General features: G+C 39.0%; 1 long non-coding RNA gene across 1 annotated transcript in view; it reads left to right on the top strand.

The window, feature by feature from the left end:
* Nucleotides 1-21,095, top strand: part of LOC121660812 — a 58,298-nt gene extending 37,203 nt beyond the window's left edge. Inside the window, exon 4 of the long non-coding RNA XR_006014786.1 lies at nt 14,335-21,095. This is a non-coding gene — a long non-coding RNA (uncharacterized LOC121660812). The remainder of the gene's footprint in view (nt 1-14,334) is intronic.
* Nucleotides 21,096-25,131: the final 4,036 nt, after the last annotated feature.

Below are 25,131 nucleotides of genomic sequence, written 5' to 3' on the forward strand. Positions count from 1 at the left end.
CGTGTTTTCAAGGGAAAAGAGAAATAACTAATAAGTTGTGTGTTGAAACCATCCATTGCATTCATACAAGAATTTTTTCCCCGTAGTGCATCACAATAAAATTACTTTTCCATGTGGAATTAGTGCATGGAAATGCTGAATATAAAGAACTTGTGTAGGGGTGCTATATTTTGTCAGGTAGGGATTGGCAAGCTGATGAACAGCTCTCCAATAGATTGTAATAATCTCAAATAATTATTTCAAGACCGCTTGAGTACCAGTTCTCATGACAGGCTCTAATAGATTCTTTCAAGACTCTCATGGTCAGTACAACTAGTTCTCATTTTCAGAATTACTACCTCGTCTAAAGTCTGTACAAACCATGTGATTTTCAAAACAAATGTAACAGACTTTGAGAGCTGCAGTGTAAACAATGCACATATGCACAAACAGCTGAAGGACCACATCTCCTCTTGCTTTTTCCTTCTGGTGTGATGCCTTCCAGAGCTGGCAGGTTGAGCTGGGCTCTGCAGTCCCGGAGTGACACAGTGCCTGCCTGCCTGCCCAGCTCCTCCTCTGCCCCTGAGTGCAATCTGTGGCTGCTGACAGCTGGCACAGAAATCAGGAATGGGGAGGTGAAGCTTGCCATGCTGGCCTTTCCCTGTTCCTGTGTGCGCCTGACATTGCTCAGACAGAGACGGGGCATTGTTAGGAAGCTTGACACTTCCATGATAAAAAAGACCTGTCACCCAGGGGAATTGAGTTCCAGAAATGCTGAGCTGTCCTACAGGGCAGCAGTGGCCAGAATCCACCATTTACCAGAACAGAAAAATGCTCAAAACCAGCTACCAAAAGATAGAGCAAAACATTGCCTCTGTAAATATTTTCACGCTGAGATAAAACTGGCATCTTTTACTAGATTAAGAAAAATTCTGATCAGCTCTGTTTTCATGATGGATTTGTTATGTGAATAATCAGGGGGTGGTTATTAGGAGGAGGTAAGCTGGGTACAGAGGGAGAGCCTGGAAAGGCAGCTGAGGGAAAGGCTCTTCCTCCTGCCCTTGGTAGCACGAGTGTCCACACAGGAGTAACAGGGGAGCTCAGGCTAAGGGAAGGCCTAGGAGACAAAACCAGGCATGTCTTTATATTGTATTTGTGTGGGAAGGGGACTGTTTGACTGTAATAACATGGGCATATGTTTTGGTAAGATTCTCCCATTATAGTCTGTTTTGGTGTTTGGTTTTTTTTTTGGACTTGGTCTTAAATTCCAGCTGTAGTGGGGAGCCAGCCAAGTGGGCTGTGCAAACGAAGATTTAGCACTTCAGGGCCATTATGTGATTCATGAGCTTCTGTGACACGAGAGCCAGGCAATGCTGTTGGCTTACAAACAGCTGTGGGGAATGCTTAAGTTAAAAGGGTTATTCTTGTTCCTTTAGAAAATCCCCCTAATATTGTCTAATATCAGGATTTTTACATTTATCCAGCCTCAGATATTCCTTTTATAGGCTCTTGCCTACTTCGTGGTGCTTCTTTAGTGGTCACACTTCTGCAAAGTGCTGTCTGTGGCTTGGTGGCACCAAGCCAACTGCTGAGAGGTTTGAAGGGTAGTAACTATTTGTTTGAGTTTAAACAATTAAAGACTCACTAAGTGAAATCCACTGCAAGTGAAAGTTACTAACTGAAACGCTGACTCTACCAGGAAAGCATGACTGCCAGAATAGGGGCACTTTGTCAAAGACTCAGAGAAAGGAAAAAATATATATCAATGAAAGTAATTGTACAAGTGTATTTTATTACTATCATGTCAGCAGGACAGAGAGACTTATTAAACTTGCTTCAATCCCCATCAGTTCTTTATAACCTTGAAAAAAATCAGAGGAAGATAAAGGAATTGTCTATTTTCTCTCTCTTTAAGTTGATTTTTCATTTGCATCTCTAGTCAGAATTTAATTACTAATGTTTGCAAAAGCATATTCTGGTATATGGGATATTTGTAAACTCTTCACTGAGATTATTTAAGATTTCTCTTAATTGCAGTTTTAAGCTGCATTGTACTGGTTTTTGAAATGCTCCCAAAACCATCAAGTGTTCTCCAGAGGATGTGCTAATGAGGCATATAATGGGGCATTAGTATGAATTTATTATTTTAATTTATACATTAGAAGGTTGTTTTTGATACTTTTGTTACCCGTTTCTCATTATAAATAAGCTAACACTAGAAAATGTTTACCTTGTAAAATTATCAGAGGCGAATGTCTTGCTTGTCTGTGTGTAGGCAAAGGGATACAGTAGCAGCAGGACTTCTGTTATAATCAGCAAAAAGGTAATAGAGAAAGGCAACTGAAATGTAGATCTGTAACGAGATCTTGTGTTAGTTCAGGGATTTTTGAGGCTTCTACAGTCTCTCTGGGGCCCATTTTTTTTCTTGTCTTTCATCTGGATCTGTCTTTGTTTGCATTTCCACTGAGCTTATGCAAGAGAGGGAACTTTGCAAATGTGCATATCTTAATTTTTCCAATGGGAAACTTTGCAGCTGCATGTGTGGCTGTCACGGGCTTCACTCCTCTGTGTAATCCAGGGGAGCTGTTCCCAGCTTTAGTCTGGATCTGGCTGACTCAGACTGACCTCGGTGGTGGCTGGTAAGGACTGGTGGCTGGGCTGACCCTTTCAGCAAGTCCACAGCCGTGGTGGCTGTGGTCAGCTTGGGAATACTCCCAGTGCTAACACCAGTGCTGTTTAAGGGAGCATCTAAATCTGTTCACTGACTATTCGATAGTTGAGGTGTGTGGCTATTTGAAAACGCTCATTTGGTGACCTTTGGCTTGCATCCAGTGCCTATTTCAGTCCTAACCTTTGGCTTGTATCTTGATTTCTGGCTTGGGCTCTTGACCTTTGGTATTTAGCCTGACTGCTTTGGGTGCCAGATCGAAGTTCTGGGCTTGGATTCCAGTTTTGGATATTAGCTCTAACTGCTTCTTGCAGCTTGGCGCTTAAATCTTATATGTGCTTTTGAAATTTTCCCCTTAGGGCACCAATTATACTTCTTACGTTTCTTTTTCAGCCTTTATGTAAAACTCTTGTTATCAGAACGGCTTGATTCTAAACGCATCCCTTCCCACGTGGGTCATTAAACTGAGGATGCAGAGCTGTTTGGACACTCTTCCAGGAATCCCTGCTTCCTACTCACCATGGGGAGTCTCTTGGTTGCCTTTGTGCCCACACTTGTGTGATGTGCAGGTGGATGGGTGCCCACCAGCAGAGCCTCAGCCCCAGGTGGCCATGGCAAGTCTGCCTTATGGCTGGACATCCAAAAAGCCAAAATGAGTGCAAGCCTGATAAATCCCAGCATCCTGTTTGCTACAAATCTGTTGCTGAGACACCAGCCTGGAAATTTGACCAAATGTGTAAGAATGAAAAGCTCCCCATAAATTAATATTAAATCAGCTAATTTCCTCCTAAAACATAATATATGAAATGACAGCAAAATTATGTCTAAGGAAAATAAACACAACCCCAAGGTATAATACCCTATGGTATTTTCAGTAAAAGCCTCACAAGGTTCTGTTGCTTTTGGAGGTCAGATGGCAAGCTGCATGTTCACAGTTGTGATACATGCTCATGTGGGTTTTTTTCCCTGGCTTTGCAGGGAACTGTTCGCGTGAATAACCGCTCCTGCAGAGTGAATAAAGGCATTTGCAATCTGGTCCCAGCTGGAAATGTATTTCTGAAGTCAGTTCACTCCCTTCATAAAGCACAGAATCTTTATTTTATCTTGTTTTGTGTTTAGTTCACATCATTTGAAATCTTTAGGTTGATTGCTATGCCGTTCCAAATCGCTTCCTACTGGAAGAGACGTGTATTTTATAGCTCTTAATTCTTTCCCAACACATATTTGGAATAGAGAGATTCTTCTTGTCTGGGAGGAGAAGGGTAATTGCTGCCTGCCTGGATATCAGTTAATTAGCAGTCTCCTCACCAGTGGATGCCTGGCCAAATTCACTCTTTTGCTGAGTAATTTATTAAATAACTATGAGACTATTCAGGCAGCCTCACCAGTATTTTATAATAAAGCACTAATTACTTGGTATATTTAATGGCAAAAGAGATGTAAGGAAATACAGGGCATATATTCTCAGTTGCTTACCAACCTTTCTCTCACACCTTTCTCTTGGATCACAGAGCTCAGTGAATTAGATCCAGTCATTCCTCAAGTGAAGATATGGCATAATTTCAGAGGAGTTATTGACTACCCTTTTCTTCCTCAGTTAATGCAATCTTGGCCTGGTTTGGAATGCAGAATAACATTTCGAACAGGAATCCCTGTCACAGCCTTAGCAAGGCTGCTTAGATAGGGAGAATCAGCTCCTCTAAGTGCTGACACTTGTGCAGTGGCTCAGGAAGTGTGTGGAAGAAATGCAAGATAAACCCTGTGCTCGGCTGCCCTGTCACATCTTGTGTGGTGCTGCTGTCCATTAACGTGCCACTGGCTCAGGGACAGCGCTGGGCTCAGCCCAGATCACTCGGCAGCTGTCAAGTGGGTAAGACAAGCTTGCTGGGGAATGTACTAAGATAATCGCAGGAAGGTGAGGTTGAATCTCATACATGTGCTGCACTGAATGCTCTGAGCAAAGGAGGCTTTATTCTGCAGCACAGAGACCAGATGGACTCTGTGACTGTTCTTTCGGTTTCTGGGGGAGAATTCAATACATATGGTCTGGAATCAACACCTCATTTGTCAGTTCAAGTCACACCATTACACCCTCCCCCTGTCCCCCCCCTAATTTTTGCTGTTGTTTTGCAAAGACAAGATCTCCTGGTAGCAGGTATGTGTTATGGCAGCGTTCTGAAATTTGCCAGCTCTTTATCCCTTTTGCTGAACCCCTGCTGGAATCCAAAAGCCCAGCTTTTCTTCTCTTTCCTGCAGGGTACAAGCAGCTGTTATTTTGAAAAGAGAGGCTTTGTACCATAGTCATTCTCAGCAATTTGAAAAAAAAAAGCACAGGCTTTTTGTTACTCTAATGTCTTATCAGATGATTTCTGTTTTGGTACATAAAGCATACTACTGTATAAATTGTGAAACTGGAAGGTCGGCAGATTTGATGGCTGGGTCTAACTCTGTTTTGTTAGGACCAGTTCTGGCAGCACATCTAAGACATCTTAGTACACAAAAGGTATGCACAGGTATTTCCTAGGTATTACTGATAGTCAGTTTTAATGCCAGGATTTGCTGAGTAGGGAGGAGGCACACTCCTGGTTTTGGGTACTCCTTTCCACTACATGCTTCCTTCAGAACTCAGCACTTTAACAAGTGTTAAAACACTATTCTACACAGCATCGTAGTTCTGTTGCAGCTTTTGTGGTTTTTGTTTGATTTTTTTTTTGTTTTGTTTTCAAGGAAACCTAGTTTTAGCTCCATGTTTTAGTGTCCTGAATAGTTTAATATGATGAAGATTAATTTGAAGTGACCCTCATTACAAGCAACTGTAATAAAACTGGGGTCCTGGCTTGGTAACTCTAGTTTTAATGTATATGACTGTATTTCATGGTATGGTCATAGAAAAGAATTAAAAATCCTTCTTTTTTTAGTTTTAAAAATAATTTATATTTTAGTTTCATATGGAACTTTTCTGCTACATTTTGAATTTTTTTAAAATCATGAAGCTTTGTTTTCTATGAAATGTGTATGGAACAAAGAAAGAAACTATCATTTTAGATATTCATATATAATAGGCAGAGACCTAAATGATAAATTTTGATGTCTGTTAGTTCTTCCTTGACTAAACACCTGCCCCTTCTTTTGAGGTGTTTGTGGTAGGGAAGTTTTGCTGTTGTTCCATCCAACAATTTTAGAATATTAAAGCAGTAAACAGCACAGAAAAGGAATTTTTCATAATGAAGACAACTGTCTCACGCCAGGACCAAAATGTGTTAAAGAACAGGGCTGAAACTGTCATGTCAACTGACATGGCACTGTCCTCTTGTTACAGACCAGAAATCTGGGTCTGTAAAAGGGTGTGGGCAACACAGACCAGATCCTCTTTGGGCTTTAGCAGGTTTGACCTTCAGTCAGTTTAGAACATTTTCCATATGAATAGCAAAACTGAACTGTTCTTAAAGGTAAAGGAGAAGCAGGACCCCGTGGTCCCATAAACACATTTTAAAAATTTATTTAAAGGAGTATTCAGTGTTTGAGACAGAAGGGGTTAGTAATGACACTTTAAAAATGATGATGATTCCTTTCTTATTTTATAAAAACCTCTTTACTAAAATGTTATTAAATGTTGTTTAGAATGCTTTTATTAAAATTAAATGGTTGAGTGGAATTAGATAAAGAATTACACTGAATTCAGCAACCTTTCAGATGGTGGGGCCAGTTTTCTCTTTGGGAAGGTCTGCAGTACTGTTCATCACAGTGGTCACTGTTGCAGCTCCTGTACCTCACTAACCACTGGAGTTGCTATATTTTGTTTTTGCAAAAGAAGCTGAAGTTTTATTTCATCCTGGGTTGTTCACACTGACTGGATGCACATTTTCAGGTGTTTCAGCAGCATATATAAAGATCCTTAGTTCCAGAGAAGCAAGTTTTATGGATTCCTTATATTTGATGTTGCACAGGACTTGTACCATGCACAGTAGACTTTGTAACTCAGTTTTAATTCTGATATTTTGGAAAGCGCACCTATAGCTTGAGAGATAGAAGTCATCGAAGCTGTCATTGTCCTTTGCTCCCAGGTTTTGACTCCTCCCTTGTATTTCTCATTATTCATTAATACTGACATGCTGACTGATACATTTTATGATGCACAGCCACTCCATATGTATGAGAAGGACCTGTCAAAGCCTAGGAGGCTCTATTTTTCCACTGAATTTATTATCTTCCAAGTCCTGACCTGCATCTATTTTTTTTTTTCCAACAAGATCTTTTTGTCAGGGGATCAAAGATGCCTTTAAACCAGCCCTTTTCTGCAGCTGAGGGGTCAGCCTTAAGATGGTGTTGGTTTAGGATGTGTTACAGGGTTGGATGTGAGAAGTTTTACAACTGCACATCCACACTGATGGCAGAGGTTAAATTGCCTTCAATCTCCAAGTATATACTAGCAAAGGGTTATTCTGGCTCCTGATTTTTTCACTTTAATTCCTATCTACTTCACACATGTTACACTTAGAACTAATCTAATGACCTTCAGGAAGAAATTAATATAACTTTTGAACTGGGCAAACAATTGCAAAGCTATTGTGAACAATTTCATTTTACCTCATGCATTTATGGACAAGTATCTGTATTTCAACCTGACTCACAGGCACTTGCTCTGCTCTGTCACTCTCTGTGCACAAGTGGGTGGAATGGCTCTATCCCTGCATTCTGCAGGAAACTGGCTCCTTTTCCTCTTGCCACAGGTGGGCTTGGGCAGGAATGAAACAGTGGATGCAGCATCCACCATCAGGTCATTTTGGTGCTGTTACATATCCCTGGATGTACCAGGCTTTCCCTGCTATGAGTTTGGATGCATTGCAGGAGAAGCTGATAATGCCTTTCACTGTGAGGATTCCCACCTTGCAGAGCTAAGGACGAGTGTTCCCCATGACCTTGCTTCCCTCAAATCCCTTTTGCACTGTTTTGAAACTGCACTGAGACCAACCAAGTGGAAGTTCCCACATCATTTCCAGCCCAGGCAGAGAGCATGCTGACCTTGCCCAGACTTCATGCTTGAATGTCTTCTATTTGCTCAGAATTCCAATAAAAAATCTGGGGTTGGGAGAACAGTACAGCAATAGGTACTGCATAATTTGACATGTTTCTGACTGGCTGGAGGTCATTTAAGGCTTTGAAACTATGTAAAAAAAAAAAGGTGATGTGGAAGCTGTCTTTGGAATTAAAGCAACTTCTAGGTGTTTTTAGCAGTCCACAAGGATGAATCTTGTAGAAAAATGTATTTGTTTATATCTTGTCAAGAGTGTTACTGTAATGACTTTTCCTGTTAATATAAAATATTGAGTTTAGAAAATGCCACTGTATTAGCTTTCAAACACCTTTAAACTTCATATTCTATGAATTTGATATAGACATTAAAATAGTAGCAGCTGTTTCTATTCTCTTTTTTTTCTCTGTCTCCCTGGATATGGATCACAGACACAGGTTGTGCAATTTATAAAATATGTGCAAGTCCAGACACATTCCTGAAAGTCAGGGCAGCTTCAGTGGTTCTATCTTATTTTAATGCTTCTTTGAAAGCTGATAAAATTTAAAGTTTCCAGTAAGCTATAGAGAAAAGTTATTTTTACTGTTGAAAAATATGTAATTCAAAATCTGTCAAGAAGAACTTGATATGGAAACCATTCAGAATGTTTTAAAAAGGAAATTGAACACCGTAGTTCTATTTTTCATTTGGATATTTTTTCTTGTGCAAACTTTCAGCTGTATGGGCTATAATATTTCAATATTACTGTAAAAATATTTCAACAGGACCTGGCTGCTATTCCCAAATTAAAAGAGAATGCAGTCTACATTTCACTGAACATTTTGGGGTTTCGATATTTTTTATCCACTATGGATGGAAATAAACTTGGAAATGCCTGGATTTCCCAAAGGATAGGCAATTCATTTCTCTAAGCGTGTTTTGCCACACTGCTGCCTGAAGTAGGATCTGTGTCCTTATTACACAGCGTGCTTCCTCTTGCAGTCTTGATGATCAAAGCAGGAGAGCTGTTAGATGAGCAGAAATGTGTAACACGTAAAAACTGTTTTTCAGTAACACATTGGTTAAAATCAAAGGAAATTAAGACCAAAAAACCCCATGTTTCTTTTCACCTTAAAACTAAATCAAGCCAGTGGTAATTAACCTTCGGAGACAGCAGTAGCTTCAGAAAATAATGGCTTTTCCGGGATTTTTATCAGCAGAAAACCCTTGGTCTCCAAACACATAGCACAGAACTGTTTTTACAGTTCCAAGGGATTATTAAAGAAAAAAGGAAGTTGCATAGAGATTTTTAGTCTCACTGAAGTCCATGAGCATTGGATTATGTCCTTAGATCCGGTTATGTAAACATTTCTGTAACATTTTTAGACTGTAATGTTTGGCGTGTTACTGTAGAGTGCTGCAGTGCTTTTCATAACTTGATGCTTTAATACTTACACTTGAAGAGCTTATAATTTATTTTCTACCTGATACATCCACTTCCCATGTTAACGTACACACAGGTATTTAAGAGTATCACTCTTTCCTTTCTGTACTCACTGAAATATGTGAAACAGCTGCCCAAGGTCTGACAAAATGTTGCTGGATAGCAATGATTTCTGACTTGCAGGACAGCAGAGGTTATCCTTTGCATTTCATATTGCAGCTATTTCCTATTTACCTGTGGGTAAGAACAGGTTTTATTAATCCACCGTCTTTGCTCCTTGTGCCTAGTGAGGAGATAAATATGGCCACTCATGAGAATGCTGCTTTGAAGACTTTCAACCTTTTCTCTCCTTTTCTTACTTTTTATAAATTTTTCCTTGTGTTGCTTTATCTTTGTATAAATCACAAAGTCTACGTTAAGCCCAAAAATGCTCAACCCCCTGTAAAACCTGGCCTCAGGTGTTGGCTGGGGCTTCAGTGGCACAGGAGGGTTGTGCTTTGCAGAGGAGTTGTGGGAGCAGAGGAGTAGGAAATGCTTGGATTGGATTCAGGGAGCTGTGTGGTCAGATACACAATGAAGACAGTACTCAGTGTTCTGGGATCCTGTTAGAAGGGAATAAGGACCTCAGGTTTAAAAACTCCTGACTTTTCTCCCATTAATTAATGCTGCACTCACGTTTTACCTAATTCTTCAAAAGATGTATCTCACTATTAACTGGGTAGTGTTAACCAAAGGGAGCAGATTGATTTAAAGAGTGAATAATAGATGCCTTGTATCAGGAGTGCTGAAAGATGGCACACTGAACAAAGTGGAACACGGTGCCTCAGTCATTGTTCATTCATTCTACTCTCCTGTGCCATCTGTTACACCAGTGCAGTGACATGCTAAATCATTGAATCTCAAAAGCATCAGCATTTTGCACAAAGGCAAAGACTGAGTGCCGGGAAAATGCTTTTGAATGTGTGACCTGTGTCTTACGCAAGCAGCGTGCCCTTCCCTGACAGCACAGACAAGCAGGTGAGTGGAGCTCCACCTCTGCTCTGTGATAAATGACAATAAATTTTGTATTATAACAGGCATACATGACCTGATAAACTTATGACAGAGCTGTGGTTCTTAGGCAGTAGCATTGTTAATTACTACAGGGCCTTTGCTACCAAATTAAACTGATGTTGTGTGGGCAGGTGTTTGTTTTAACATTGCTTTTAATTCTCTGTTTCTTAGAGCCATCAGAGCTCTTCTAAGATGAGCACAATGTAGTTTTTACTGTTCAGCAGTAGCCCTGCTCTAGGAATGATGCACTAGATTTTCTCAAACACTTGAACGTGTATTATGAAGGATGCACAGCTGGCCTCCCTCAAGAGCTGCTGGGAGAATATCACAGTCCAAACCTTCACTCATTTAGGAAGTCAAGGAAGATGTGACCCTAACAAAGTCAGTGGGATTAGGTGACCTATATAGTTGTTATTTTACAGTCTTTGTTATAACTAATTCTGAACAGGGAAAATAAGCACGCTCTTTTTTCACTTACTGGAGTTCTTCAAATCCTCATAAAAATTTACTGAGATAATAATAGCAATCATATGTTGTATAGATAGTGCAGTTCATCTCTAACTGTGTTTTAAAGATAAGCATCTTCATTGATGCTGAAACAAAATTAAAAAGTCTTTTGCTAAGTCCCACAGCACCAACTGACAAAGATGGGGAACGGTTAAACCATCCAATGCACTAAATCTGTGCAACAGTAACTTTATCTGTGTTGTTCTTACAATCTTCTACTAACCAACCCTGTGAAAAACTTAATAAAACCATGAAAAGTAGTAATTAATACTGTAATCTGTTTACACTTAGCATTAGCTGTTACTGCAAGAAGTGATCCCAAGCCTCTCTGACCTCTGTCATAGCTCAGTTCTGGTCTCAGTCCTTTACTTTGGGTTATTCTGTATCCACATGGATGCCAGGTGGACAAAGGAGCTGAGGGGATGGAATTGAGGGGCAAGTAATTCATGCCAACAGTGTAAGGGTTACTGCTGGAGTATGAGAGGTATTTTCATCCTATGCTTAGTCCTCTTTTCTTCTTGTATTTTGGACATTTGGACTGTTAGAGTAACAATCTCAATGCTGAAAGGAGGCAGGGAGAAAGGTACTCTACAGTGCTTGAGAGCAATCCCTCATGTCAGTGGCACTTACCAGTCCAAGCAGACACATTTTCCTACATTCCCAAAATGAAGTCTGATCTCTTCTGTTCAGATGTAATATTTGTGTGTGGTCTGCCTTTTCTTTCTAACTTATTGACTTCCCTTGCACTGAAACATAAATTTAACTGAAATTACCATACTAATACTTACCCTTCTGGATGCATAGTATTTCATAACAATCTGTGTCACTGAGCCTTCAGTTCAAGCCCCTCTCTATGACACCATCCTAATGAGAGAAGAGATAGTTTTCCTAGCTTAACTTCTTGCATCACGCTTTGTAAGATACTCTTTGTTCCTGACACGTAAAGGTATCTTAGGATGCTGTCCTTGAAACCTTTGCTTTCCTTTTTGCTCTGTTCTTATTGTGTCTGTCTGGGCTTTAAGTTTTATGCTCTGCCAAATTTTAGCCTGGAGTGACAGCAGAGGAATGAGCATTATAATGAAAGTGCTGACAAACCCTTAGCTGTAATGACATGAATGGTGCAGCTATCATTTGAGTTTGCTGTGTTCTTTACTTTAAATCTTTAATGCTATTTTCTCCTTTTATCCTGTGTTGAGCAGTGGGATTACTCAAGTGGTTTATGGCTTAGAAGTTGTGCAGTTAAGTGAGTTGTTCAGTGGGGTGGAAGGACTCCTCTCTGGGGGCTACCTTCTTCTTTTTAGAGGTGTGGAAAAGTTGAAGGTTTGAGAAGGAAAAACACTGTCAGCAAGATGGTCGATACGGCAGTGCCATTCCAGCACTGCCATCAACTTTGACCCCTGTGATCACTCTAACAACACCTTATTTTATATACCCTGGCTGAGGGAAGGCCACTGTCCTCTGAGGGGGAAGAAACAGTGCATTTTGTATTGTAAGTGGGAAAAGAATGTAGCCTCAAAGAGTGAGAAAATTTAGCTCGTAGTAAAGCAGTGTTAGTTGATATTGTAGGCATTAATATTTTAGCCTGTAAGTCATTTGATGCTGGATGTCTACATTCCTGTGTGAACAGATGCTGTCCAAAATGTTTCTGACATTACCACAGAACAAATAATGTATGGACTAGATATGAATCTGAACTGAAGTGCCCATTCCCTGACTGCATGTACCTGATGTTGCAGCGATGGAAGTAACAATCCTGTGGAGTTTTCCTTTGATTTCAGTGAAAGCAGAAACAAATTTTTAAGATGCCTTTTGGATTATATCTCTAGCTTTTCTAAAATGGCAGGAGTTGTTTCATCTTGAATAGGCCTTGCTATTTTACACTAGACAAGGATTTGGCTCCAGAAATTGCCTCTGCCTGATTCCAGTCAGATGCAATTAGCATGTGGGTGGATGTGTGGCTCTCTTCTGCCGTGTGACCAGGTAATGCTAAAGAGGAGGGAACTGTAATCCCTTTAGCTCCACCATACATCTTCCCATGCCTGAGATTAGCTGAGTGTTAATTTGAACTAAGTAAAAACGGTATACATATATTAAAAAAGTTAAAACAAGATCTATGTGCAGAGGGATGTTAACAGCCTACAGACATCCACTGATTTGAGCCTCATGAAGTTGAGCCCCATTTCCCCATCAAGAAAATGAAATCTGCATCTTTGCAGAAGGAGAAGACTTGACTGTGCAAGACCATGAGCAACCTGTTCCAAAAGGGTTCTGCTCTGAGCAGGGAGTCGGATCAGGTGACTTCAGAGATCCTTTTCAGCTGATATTGTTTGACCAATCTGGTCTATTGAAAGAAAGATCAGTGGTGAAATCATTGTCCTTTCTTTTGTGACTCTGAGTCAGCTACTGAACCAGTGTTTGTTTAGACCTGCCTACAGGGAGTTAATAGCTCTGGCAGAATCACTGAAGCCAGACCCTTCAAACCTGTTATACCGGCAACAAATTAACTCACTGCTGTCACCAAAGTTGGGGTACAGGCCTTCATTTGATCTCCTGTGCTTCCCTGTCACTGGGAGAGCTGTATTTCTCTCATCCTTATGATCTTTGAATCAAAACGCTTATGCCTCAAAAGTTCACCTGCTTTGTCTGAAATCCTCCCACTTTTCCTTTGCTTTACTGTGTGGAAATGATGTTGATTCACAGAGATTATTGTGCATCATACCTACCTTTGCTGTCATTTTGTTTTCTGTTTTTCACACACAACAGCATTATATCAGGGGCCTTGCGCCTACTTCTCAGGCTCCCTGGAGTATGTATGATTTGTGGGGTTCCTGGAATGGTGTTAATAGAAGTGCATCCCTGGGGAACACTGCTGCAAGCTGCTTTCCATAAGAAACAGCACAAACTCCTCAGATCATTCTCTAACTCCAGTTGGTCTTTCAGGATTTCATTACCTAAAGAAGGCACACAGACACATTGTCTCTACAACTGTGTGTAACACTTGATTTCTTGAGCTGACAGCTACCACCAGTTATTCATTAATAGTCTTTTGAGGGACAGTGCTAATAAGAGTGAGAACAGCAGCAGTGGGGGTTGATGTCATTATTCTCTGAGTCAGGTTTGATTAAAGAAGGTAAAAAATCATCAGGAGAAGCTTATGAGAATCAGAATTGCAAACTAGGTGATAACAGCGTTCTCTGGATTATGCCTCACTCTTCAGTTAAAACAGGTTTCTGCATTTCTGGGCTCTTTGTTGACAACATTCTGCTGGTCATAAAGCATAAGGGCAAAAGAAATTTATGGGAAAGCCCTCGAGTAACCTGCTTGCTTTATTATGCTTTACCATCATTGTACTCTGGGGCAGATCACAGCAGATGAAGGAAAGTCAGAAATTTGGGAAGTTCATTCTTACCCCAGACCTGTGATAGCAACAAAACTTGTTTTGTCTCTCAGTGCCATCTCTTATCTTCATGTAAAATCCAGTGATTTTGATTAATATTACAAAGGAGGATTAGAAGCTTAATCCATTCATCTTTGTACATAATTTTGAAATATTTAGAAGAAGCCATGGGAGTCCAAATGTTTGCTGGTTGGAGCCTGCTGTGCTGGGTGGCAATGGTAATAAAATCCAGGTGTGGGTTTTTCTGAATGCTTTTCTGGACTTTTGTTTTGCAGTGTGACATGAAGAATCCATAAAGAGCCCTTGGCAGAAGTGTATGACTGCAGTTAAACAGCACCTCCAGAACATATATGATTGCAGTGACTCCTGAGTTGAGAATACATACAGGAGACAGATACACATATTTTCTTAACTCTACAACCAAAGTTATGCAATGAATAGTATGACTTAAGCATTATTCTGATTTCATTCTGATTGCTCTTTTAGACACAGATAGGAGCTGAGGTATAAAAAATACTGATTTGTTGAATGTCTAGTAAACTTTAAGAAAACTTACAAAAATATCAGCACAACTGTAAGTGTGATAAATTCTAGACTTTTTGGCCCGTGTACCACTTTTCCAAATAGCATATGGGAAGTCCAAAGTGTTCAGTCAAGTGGAAAGCTTTAGAAAACCAAATATTCTCAAGAAGTAATGCAATTTTTCATCCTGCATACAGAGGCAACATTTGACAGTAGGAAAATCTGGTATTTATGGCAATGTGTAAATCTGTGTTGGTTATACAGACACCAAATATGTGGCTTAGCCAGACAGCCATGGAAAGAATTGCTCTGCAAAGAGACAGCCAGGTATGTGGCTGTGTTCTGAGCCACCTCTGCCCAGTGACCTTTTTCTGGCAGCCTCCTTTTCACTGGATGCAAAGGGAAAACTACAAATTCATTTTCAGAGGGACTATGGCAAAGACCTATGGGAGACAACAGTCCTTTCATCTGCCTCCCTGTCTCAGGGCTCACTTACCAGCTTTGATTAACTGCTGCTGAAATTTGTCCTAACTAGCTCATTTCCCTTTCCCCCCACTTAAATGTATGTGTTAAATCATCAGCAAGTCTGCATTCTATTCTAAGAATTACTTTCCTGCAGATTTCCCTATGGAGAACTCACATGTATCTTGCAGGGAGAAGTGTGTTGATGTCTGACACATTACATTTTCTTCTATATTTGCCCTTAGTTCGCGTACAGCAAGAGGCTAAAAATTGTTGAGGATATTTGTTGCTTGTCACTCTTATTTGTGCATGAACATACACATAAAGCCCTATGCAGAGACATGGAAAGTATGAATTTTAAAACAGTGAGAAAATGTTTTATATCCTTGTTTATCCTGTAGGCACTGTGCTCTCACTTCTCTTTTGATACTGATGGGAAAGAGCTTATTAATGGGCTGGTTCAATAGACTTGTTAAAAGATTTTCTTTATAATAAAAGAAAAAACCCCAACTTTTTGAAATTCCATCACTGAATGAAATTACATCACTGATTTAGTCTTTATTTTCCATATGACTAAGCATCTCATTTTTATACAGAATAAAAATTCTTGTCAAGAAAAATTGGTCACAGTTCAGATGTTTTCTAACAAGACATCAGCTGCATCATTAGTATGGTTTTCCTCTAAGCTGAGTATCAGCTTATATGAGAAAGAAGGGATTTGCTGAGCTCCACATTCTTCCTCCCTCTCCTATCTGCATATCGTGCTCCATTGCTGTGGTACATTAATTCTCTTGTGACCCAGCCATTCATAAATTAGCTCTCTCATCATCACTGCAGAGAGCACAGAATTGCAAACTTCAGTGAGGGAAAGCTCTTGTAAGTCAGCCCATGCCATTTCCTCACCAATCTGAGATTGAGATGTGCTTGTGAAGCAATGGGGGGTACCAGTGGCACTCAGGTTCCAGATTATTCTGGTGGCATAGGAGGAAACTGGGACAACCACCACTGAGATACTTATTTTCCTGAAGAGTCTGGACTCTTCTGTCTTCCCAGTGAAGACCTGGTAACCATCTGTTCAGAGGTCTTTCAGTGCAGAACGACAGAAGAAGGCTCCTTATTGTTCAGAACATTTAATTCTGACAAGTATATATTTGACATGTGAGAAACAAGTTATATATTTGTTCTGTGTAGTTTGAAATTAAATACATGAGTATTACCTCAAATGTTCTGAAGTTAAATACAGTTTTGTGGCAAATTTTGTCTTCAGGATCTTTTTCTGGTTTATCAGAATCAGTCTCACACAAATTCTATTTGTTTCATTTTCAAACCCAACCTTTTCCATTTTTTCCCTGCTTAAAGCCTTGTGACATGGTGACAGCTCATGTATTTACAGACACACACCCTTCTCAGATGATTCAGGCAGATGAAGGTAATTCTGTAATCTTTTAGAGGTGAATCTTCACACAACTATTTGTCTTCTGAAATACAATCTCTCTAGTTTTTATGTTTAGAAGTTCATTTAATGAATTATTTGTGTATCTTGTCTACTCTTACAACTATTATATCCACTGTTGTACTGTGTACTGTATGCAGTGTGCAAAAGAGTTGGGAATGCTATGTTGTATTCACACATGCAATGTGGAATTTTTAGCCCGGCTTTAAGGGAATAAACCCACATAATTGTCCTAATGCTGCCATACTCTAATATAAAATGCTTTGTGCTTTATGTTTGAGAAAATGGAAAAGCTTCAGCTCTGGTTATATCTTTTACACCCATTTGATAGTATTCTGACTGAAAACCCCACAGAATGTGATGGTTCAGCTTTCAAGTCACTCTTGTGCTCATGGGCCATAAAAGTGAAAATGTATTTTGACAATGCCATTTAAGCAATACCCTGACTTGCAAATTCCAGTTGACAATCATCTGTTTCATTTCTCTGTGGAACTGTGCTTTACTGTTGTGTGTTAATGGGTGGCCATACAAATATATTCTGTGAGCAGCCAAAACCAAAAATGATTATTTCATACTTTTATTTCTTACATGCAGTGAACCTCTCAATGCCACTGTTCATAGTGATGGGTTGCGGTCACTCTGCTACTGAAGTGAGACTACATCTTCTGGAAAATACAATTCTTTAATAGTTTTGAATTTCCTTGATTATAAACAGCAGCTTTATTCAGGTCAGGCTTTATTTCATCAGCTGAGTGCAAAAAAACATCTCAGGGAACATTTTGAGACATTTCTCTAAGGCAGTTAAGAAAAGTTTAATTCATATGACTGTTGCACACAGCTCTGCACATTCTATTTCCATTCCAGGCTAATGTGCAGGGTGAGCTCCAAGTCAAATGTCCATTGGAATTTTAAGCCTAGTTCTCAGCCCAGTTCAGAAAGAGGAAAAAAGGAAATGGGCAATTCTGAAACTGGCTTCACTGGTGTCAGAGCTAATCCTAAATTTCTGCATGAGCTGCAAGTCCAGATAAAACCCAGTGGGAACTATACTAAGCAAGAACATTTAATTTCTTCAGTAAAGGCATCTCTTTATAGGCATGAAGCAAAGTCCAGAGAACCAAATGGAAGAAATAATTTTCTCGTGGTAACTAAACGCCAAAATCACACACATACACACCAAGCTGCCAACTGTAGCTGCTGGTCTGGATGCAGTTTGAGGAGTGACCCAACAAAGAGCAACCATGACTGGAGAGGAGTTGAGGGGCAGGAAAAATAAATAGTTATTTAACTTCTCTGAAACCATTTAATAGCTAACAAAATTTCATTCATCTATGTGCCTTTATCTGAGAGACATTTTTCTGTAGAGATCTGGCTATGTGATAATGTGGATTATTACCTCCCTCACACTCAGTATTGTTAAATACACATGAACTGAATGAGAATCTTGTTTAGAGTGAGAGAGAATAGAGAAAGTGGATGGAAAACACATAGACAACATCTACTTTAAAAATACTCTAAAATTATTAGATACTCACATAGATACTAATTAACAGCTGATGGAGAATTTAAACCCTGCAATTTTGTGTTAAGTCCCAGATTTACATAAGCGCTCTCAATGGGAAACAACTGATGATGTATCCAGATGACAGAGATTGCTTGGTGGGATATTCCTGTGTTTGAAAACGTGAAAAATACAGCCACAACAATTCTGAAATTAAAGGCATAGTAGACTGATCAGCACTACTTTGGCTTCCACTTTTTAATGCTCTTCACACTGATTGACTCCTTGTCATATATGAAACTATTTTTTGAAGAGAGGAGCATTTATGGTGTGAAAAATTACCAGAAAGAGGCAGAAACTTAAGGAATAGTTTAGTCAAATTTTATTATTCCTGCACATATTTAACTGCTTTCTGTCTAGGCCTGTTTCTGAAGTTCTATTACTTCCATTTTTCAGTACTGAGTAACATTAATGGAGAAATGAAGTCCAATAGTTGCTTCTTTTTTCACAGATTTTTATTGAATTTGTGCAGCAAAAAGCTTTTTGTGAAAGATGCCTTCAGGGAAATTTCTTTTACATCCTCTGCAAAAGTATATTGCTGTGACCACTAAAATATGAGTTTGGAAATGAGAGTAGGTAGTAGCAGATGAAGTAGCATTACTGCTGTTTTGGGAACAGGAAAAAAGTGTGATCGCAAAGCAACCATTTGCTACTTCTTGGAAATCAAATCACTATATTCTCTGGCTGTTTCAGGAGTAAAGGGAATTCAACACATGTTATATATGAAGAAGATATTTCTTGTCAGTTTTGCAGACAATATGTGGTCATAATTTTGGTGAAAATCGTATTTGAATATTATTTTAAGAAAAGTATAATATGTATAATAAATACATAGTGTGTGATCTTTTACAAATCAGTTTACCTTAGCTCAGCATTCATGTGCACAGATGTATCAGTTTGTGTCTTCAGCACTGTAAGTAAAGTGGCCAATTTAAGCACCATAGGAGAACATCCCAGGTCATTGTCCTATGACACCTTTCTCTCTCTTTCAGCACCTTTTAAAATAGTAAATCCCAAATCACAGATGCAGGCAGCCTCCAGCAAAGCCATGAGCCATACCTTTAGCTGTGGGCACCTGCAAAAATCCAGTTTGTACTCTAACTTCCAGAGCTGGGAACAAATTACTTCTGAGACATCTGGCCCAAACGAATTAGGCAAACACAGTAAATTTAGAAGAATCTTAAAGAGAGTAATTTTTTTAAAAAGGGGACCGAGTAAATAAAGTATAATGCAGAATAGATACTCTATAAATAAATCATGCATGAATAAAGTACAAAACCTGCAAACCTACCAAGGTCAAAAGGATTTTGTAGCAGGCTGCTATTAGGAAGGAAAACTCTCCCAGCTGAGCACTCTGGAGGTCTGTGCCTTCTAGATGGAAACCTCTTCAACAAAGGCAATTCAGCAAGAGAAATACCTTCTCCCAGCAAAGCTCTTATTATCTTCTCACAAATGTAAATGTGCTTTAACCTAGCAGAGCACACAGACACACTTTGTCATTTGCAGCTGGGTTTACTTGTGCTAATGCTCATAATTCTTTTGCTTCTTGCCTCTGATGCCTTGTTGCTCTTCTCCTTCCTCCTGGCTTAGCTGAGTGAAATGCTGTCTGTCCGAGCCCTGTCCTTCCTGGGGTCACACGTGTGGAAATTACTTCAGATAGTTTCTTATGTGGCCTCATGTGCTTGGCTTTTGCAGTGGATATCAGTTATTATACCAGAGTTCCACAGGCTGAGACAAATACTTGATTGCTTAGCTGAAATGGTTTAATGTAGACATTAAAGAGGAACAGAGAAGGTCTCTTCAAGAACTGACCTCCTTTTTTTCCCAAGATGTTTTTGAATACTTTCCATAAAATCTTACAAGATGTAGGAATTGTGCTTTCTAGAAGATAAATATATCTACTTATAATGAAACATAAGGTTTCTGTTGAGATACTGATGCATTAATATAATGCAAATGAAGGCCTATACATTTGTCAGACTTACTGCATTATCTACAATGATTTTTTTTTCTCATTTTCCTTCTTTATTCATAGTGTTACTGTGGTTATTTAATTTCTTAAACTCAGAGTACAAACCAATACAGCTTCACCTTAAAGAAGAAACTTCAGGTTTTTTTAGAAAACAGCACAATCCTACCTGTTTTTTAGAGAACAGCACAGCCCACAGATAGTCTTTTCTGCCTTCAGCAATGGCATTTGAATGTGTGATACTTGATACATGAACCATTAATTTGTGCCTTGGAAAGATGTTGAAAGAATGATCTTCACTTAACAGTGATTCTACATGAGATTATATGAAGTAGAGATTTTAAACTTGTGAGACACTATTGTGACTGTCTATTTTGAACTCTGTAATTTTATGAATGAGTCATTGTAGTATGTCCAATGGCTATGAGTGAGAGAACTGAGCTTTTATGAAAATAGTCAGTGATGCAAAGTCCTTTGCAGGCCCACAGTTTTCACTTTCTTCATGAGGGACTTCAGACAATGTTTAATCCATTGTATGCCACACTGATATCATCCTGCTTTAGTTACCAAAAGGAGGTGTCAAATACCAGAGAGAAATCTAAATATAATACATTAATGAAGTTATTTTACCAAGACACCTCTTAGTCTCAAAGGGAAAATGCTGGCAAGGTGGTCTGAAAGATTTATTTTCCATTGCTCTATGCCAACTTGTATAAATCATGTTGCCTTCTTTAGTGTTACTTAAAAACTCCAGTGTTGCCTTTTTTATTATTTTGCCCAGGATTGCTGTCAGGCTGACAGACATAAAATTACCTTGGTCCTTCCATTTACACTCTTTGGCACAATCTAGCTTTTTTTTTTTCTCTAAAATGTTCTCTGTTTTTTTCTCTAAAATGTTTCTCTTTTAATGTTGAATTCTCCTTCTGAGCTGGGAGTCTGTCCTTGGAAAATTTAAAAATAATATCTGATACTGTATCGTTCACATCATGAAACCATAAGCATGTGTAATTGAGATGTAAAATGTTTTTCTCTATAATTGAGCTTTACATCTAAAAAGAGAAACCTGTAGCAATAGAGAACCACTTAAAATATGATTTGTTTTTGAGTAAGACTTAAGTTGTGTGCAGTTAGAATTTGAATACTTATTCTCTTGAACTGCTTAATCTAGCAGTCAGTGAGCCCAGGATGATTTTGCAGCACTGGAATTCCTGCACACAGGAGTTCAAGTTGGGGTGATACGTTGTATTATTGCATAAAGGTTTATATTGGTTTATTTAGAGGTCAAATGACAACAAGTTAAAACAAGTTAAAACATCTTGCTAGTTATTAAGTACTCTGCAAAAGCAAATTAGTGCTCATGAGAACTCAAAACCATCATGGATTAATTATGAATTCAGAAGGTCCTTCAAGAGAGCATTCTGATTTATCAAAGTACTGCATTGCATTTTTAAATATAAAAGAAGTAAAAGGCTATTGAGGACTTTTGTGAAGTTGCCACATTCATTCTTTGTTGCAGATGCAAAAAAAAAAAAAAATCAGATGTTAATTTTAGTAGTGCTTTGATTAAATATATCAGCAGGGTGAGATAGTCTTTATAGTGAGTAAAGTCTTTATGCTATTAAAAAAGAAAAAGGAAAAACATTACTTAGGAGACTTTATAAAATGAATATGCTATGTCTCTTAGATTTCTCTGTGGACTTCCAGAGAGTTACTACTTTAATACTTTACATCCCATGCTAGATAGTAAGTGATGATTAAAACTAAGCACTAATGTTTCTCATGGCTGCAACTTCGTTGCAGAAGTACCATGATTAGAACACTGTTTCTCCAATAAAAAGTATTACTTTATTCAACACAGTGTGCTTTCCTGAAGATTTGGTGGTTTATCTTTACAAATTTGATTCTACTTGCATGCCCATTTTAATGCCTTTAAATTACTGTAAGTTACTTCAGTAGCATCACATAATTTTTCACTTTTAATCTATCATAGAGGTATTTAACTTTTTCCTTCTCATTTTCCATGAAAAACTATTCAATATTAAAATCTGCCATTTAAATCTCATTAGATAATAAATTTTGACATGGTTTATTGTATTTACAATTACTTGTAGTAGTAGTTCTATTGAAAACCATAGGATCAAGCTGTATTTTATAGTGTGTAGAATCTGTCGTGAAAAATCTTGTGGAACTAGTTCTTTGATATAAATAAGACTATTAAAAATATGAATCTGAATTCCACCTGCATGTTCACTGCACTGTCACTGAGTTGCTACCTAACATCCATCAGTTGTCTTTCATTTAATCTTCATTGCACTGCTGGAATAGTTCCTGCAGCAGAAAGTCCAAACACTATTGAAATTAGCAGCAGAGCTCCCTCTGGTTTCAGTAATTCCTTGATTTTATCCTAAATATATAACCTTTCCTGATGCTGATAAAATCAACACAAAGTGATGAAAGCTACTGTTTAGGGTTGCCCACAAATCATCAGACTGATTGTAATTAAACCAGACAATTACTGCTGTGCTTATGTGGGATGCAAACCAACAGAAACCTTATTCCTTGGTTTCATAAGCACGTACAGAAACCTCTGTGCTGGCTGTCATTGCTGGGGGGAATTTTGGCCCAGGGAATAGGTGCCTTCAATGGCATTTTTCCTGCTTGCCCCAGCAAAACACTTGGCTCCAAGCTCTGCACTGCCCATGATTGCTCTGTAAAGCAATTAGCTAACTAGCCCTGTTCTTCCAGCTATGCTGACCTCAGCAGTGATGCTGGTGGCCAAGGAGTTTTGGCATGGATCTCTTTGATGTAATGTCATCAAATCGAGCATCTGTAGTAGCTTCAGCACAGCCTGAAACATGGGCGAGGGGAGGCTCTTAGGGGAAGGTCAGGAAGGAGGTAAGAAGCATGTCCAGACATTTATATCAGGCAGCATTCAATGACATAAGGGAGCAAAACTACAAGGTTGTTTGAATGTGCACTCAGAAAATGGGGTATGTGTAGAGAAAAAGAAATGCAGGTTGCATAGTGGTGAGTTTATTTAGTGTGAAAAATCTGGGCAGAAGTATTCTGAATCTGATGAAAAGAATAGTTGGATAAAATGTATTTTGCAGCCTTTTCTTGGAAGTTCTTAGGCTTCAGACATTACTTCAACAACCTCTTCACAGCAGATAATGTGTCAGTTAATAAAAGAAGCTACACAGTGTTACTTCATGCTCAGGTGTGGAGAAGCCAGGGAGGCACTAGCTCCTCTTTTTCTCTGGTTGACTAAGTTACTTACCTGATACAAAGGGTTTAATTAAACTAACTTTAAGTTACAAAAAAACCTTTATATTCTTCAATTTTGTCTGATATCTTGTGAATCTAAGAGGGTCAGTGAATTCCTTCCTTCATGCTGCTAAATCTAAGGCCAGTGATCTGATGCAGGATGGGCCTGCTGACCTTTCATACAAAAAGCTAGTAGAGTATAAGATAACTACCCTGTTGTGAAGAACTGTCAGCTTTGGGGTTATTTTATGGTGCTGAAATAGGGCTTGTGACAGATCCTGAAGTACCCATTCTTTCAGATCTGCTGTCAGATTTTAGTAAGATTCCCACTGAAGCTATGGGTAATGCTGCTCTGGTTTGGTTCTGCCTAAGTAGTGAGCCACTGGTTATCCGTGGAAAAAAGACAGAAATCAGGGGAAGATTGCAAACTGTTGTCTCAGATTGACTTCACTTCAAAGTAAAGTTGGGAAATGAAATTTGAAACGTCCTGTATTTGCAAAGGTTGTCCCATTGTGGATTGCTATGGAACGCTTTTTATTTCTCCTGATGCCATACCTGGTTATGGATCTCCTGCTTTAATATCAGTAGGATCACTGGCCACTCAGGTTATAATGAGTCATCTCTGCTTTCCCAGCTCTTTCAAATTCTGTTTCTGAAGGCTGGAGTAACATTCACTTACTTTTTGTGTTCACCCTGAGTTCTTTCTGCAAAATCACCGTTAAAGGGTCACTGTTTGACATTTTAAGCATATAATCTATCCTCACAGCTTCCTTGTATTACTGGTTATTCTAGATGGCACAAAGGTTATTTAATTCTTCTACAAATCTTATTTATACAGTGTCCTCCTCTGCAAGCTGCATTCTCTTTCGTGGCATTGCACTTCTCTGTTGAATAGAAGTGGGCATTTACATTTCTTGCTTTATGTTATTGTTTTGTTAACTCCTGCCGTGCACAGGTTCTGTTAACAGCTCAGGAGCTGTTTCCCTGTTGATCCTCACATCACTTAAGTCTTTTGAGATCGCTTTGTCAATTCTGGGAAACTTACACAGTGCTGTTGTTGGGTTTGGGGTTTTTTTGCATCCCTTCAGTTCCAGTTCATAATTCTCTTAATCCTCTTCAGATTTCATGTTCTTATATATGTCATATACCCTCTATTTTTCCTCAAGAAATCTTTTGACATTCTTAGTCATCCACATCAGTCTTATCCTTCTTTTATGCCTAGAATAGCTGATCTTTCTCATGCTCTTGCAATCCCTTGCCCTCCCTTCCTTGCCCCAGCTCCTGGTTTGTCCATTATTTAGCACTGGATATGGCTGGATTGAAAGAAATACCAGATCTCATGGAAGTCAATGATATTGAAGTGTCTGCCTATTTCGGGGAAGCATTGATGTTTGGCTTCAGTGGTTCTGAGTCAGCCTTTGCCCCCAGGCCACTGCTGCATTGCTGGCTCATTTGCACAGCAGAGAAGGTGGTGCTTGGTGATGCAACAGGCACAGACTGAAAAGATACAGATTCTGCTTGCCAAAAGGTAAATCTGTGGAGGTAAAAAATAAACTGCAGCGTTTTTCAGATTATGTGCTGCATTTCTAGGAAGCCAAAGCCCCTCCTTCTGCAGAGTGTGTCAGCTAATGCACTATGAAATGTGGCATCTGGTTTTATAGTGGGCACCTCTCCATCAGAGGCGAGATCAAATCCATTTTCTATGCACACACTCCAACCCCAACTTTTGTATTTGCGTATAATTTAACTCGTGTTTCTGATGAAGTTATAACATTGCCATATTGTATCTGAAAACAAAATTATATTTGAAGGATGGAGAAAAAGAATGTTTCACTTGGGTTTAC

The sequence above is a fragment of the Corvus kubaryi genome, unplaced genomic scaffold, assembly GCF_017639235.1.
Source record: "Corvus kubaryi isolate FWS band 111438036 unplaced genomic scaffold, C.kubaryi_AGA036_p1.0 124, whole genome shotgun sequence".
In the NCBI taxonomy this organism is placed as follows: domain Eukaryota; kingdom Metazoa; phylum Chordata; class Aves; order Passeriformes; family Corvidae; genus Corvus; species Corvus kubaryi.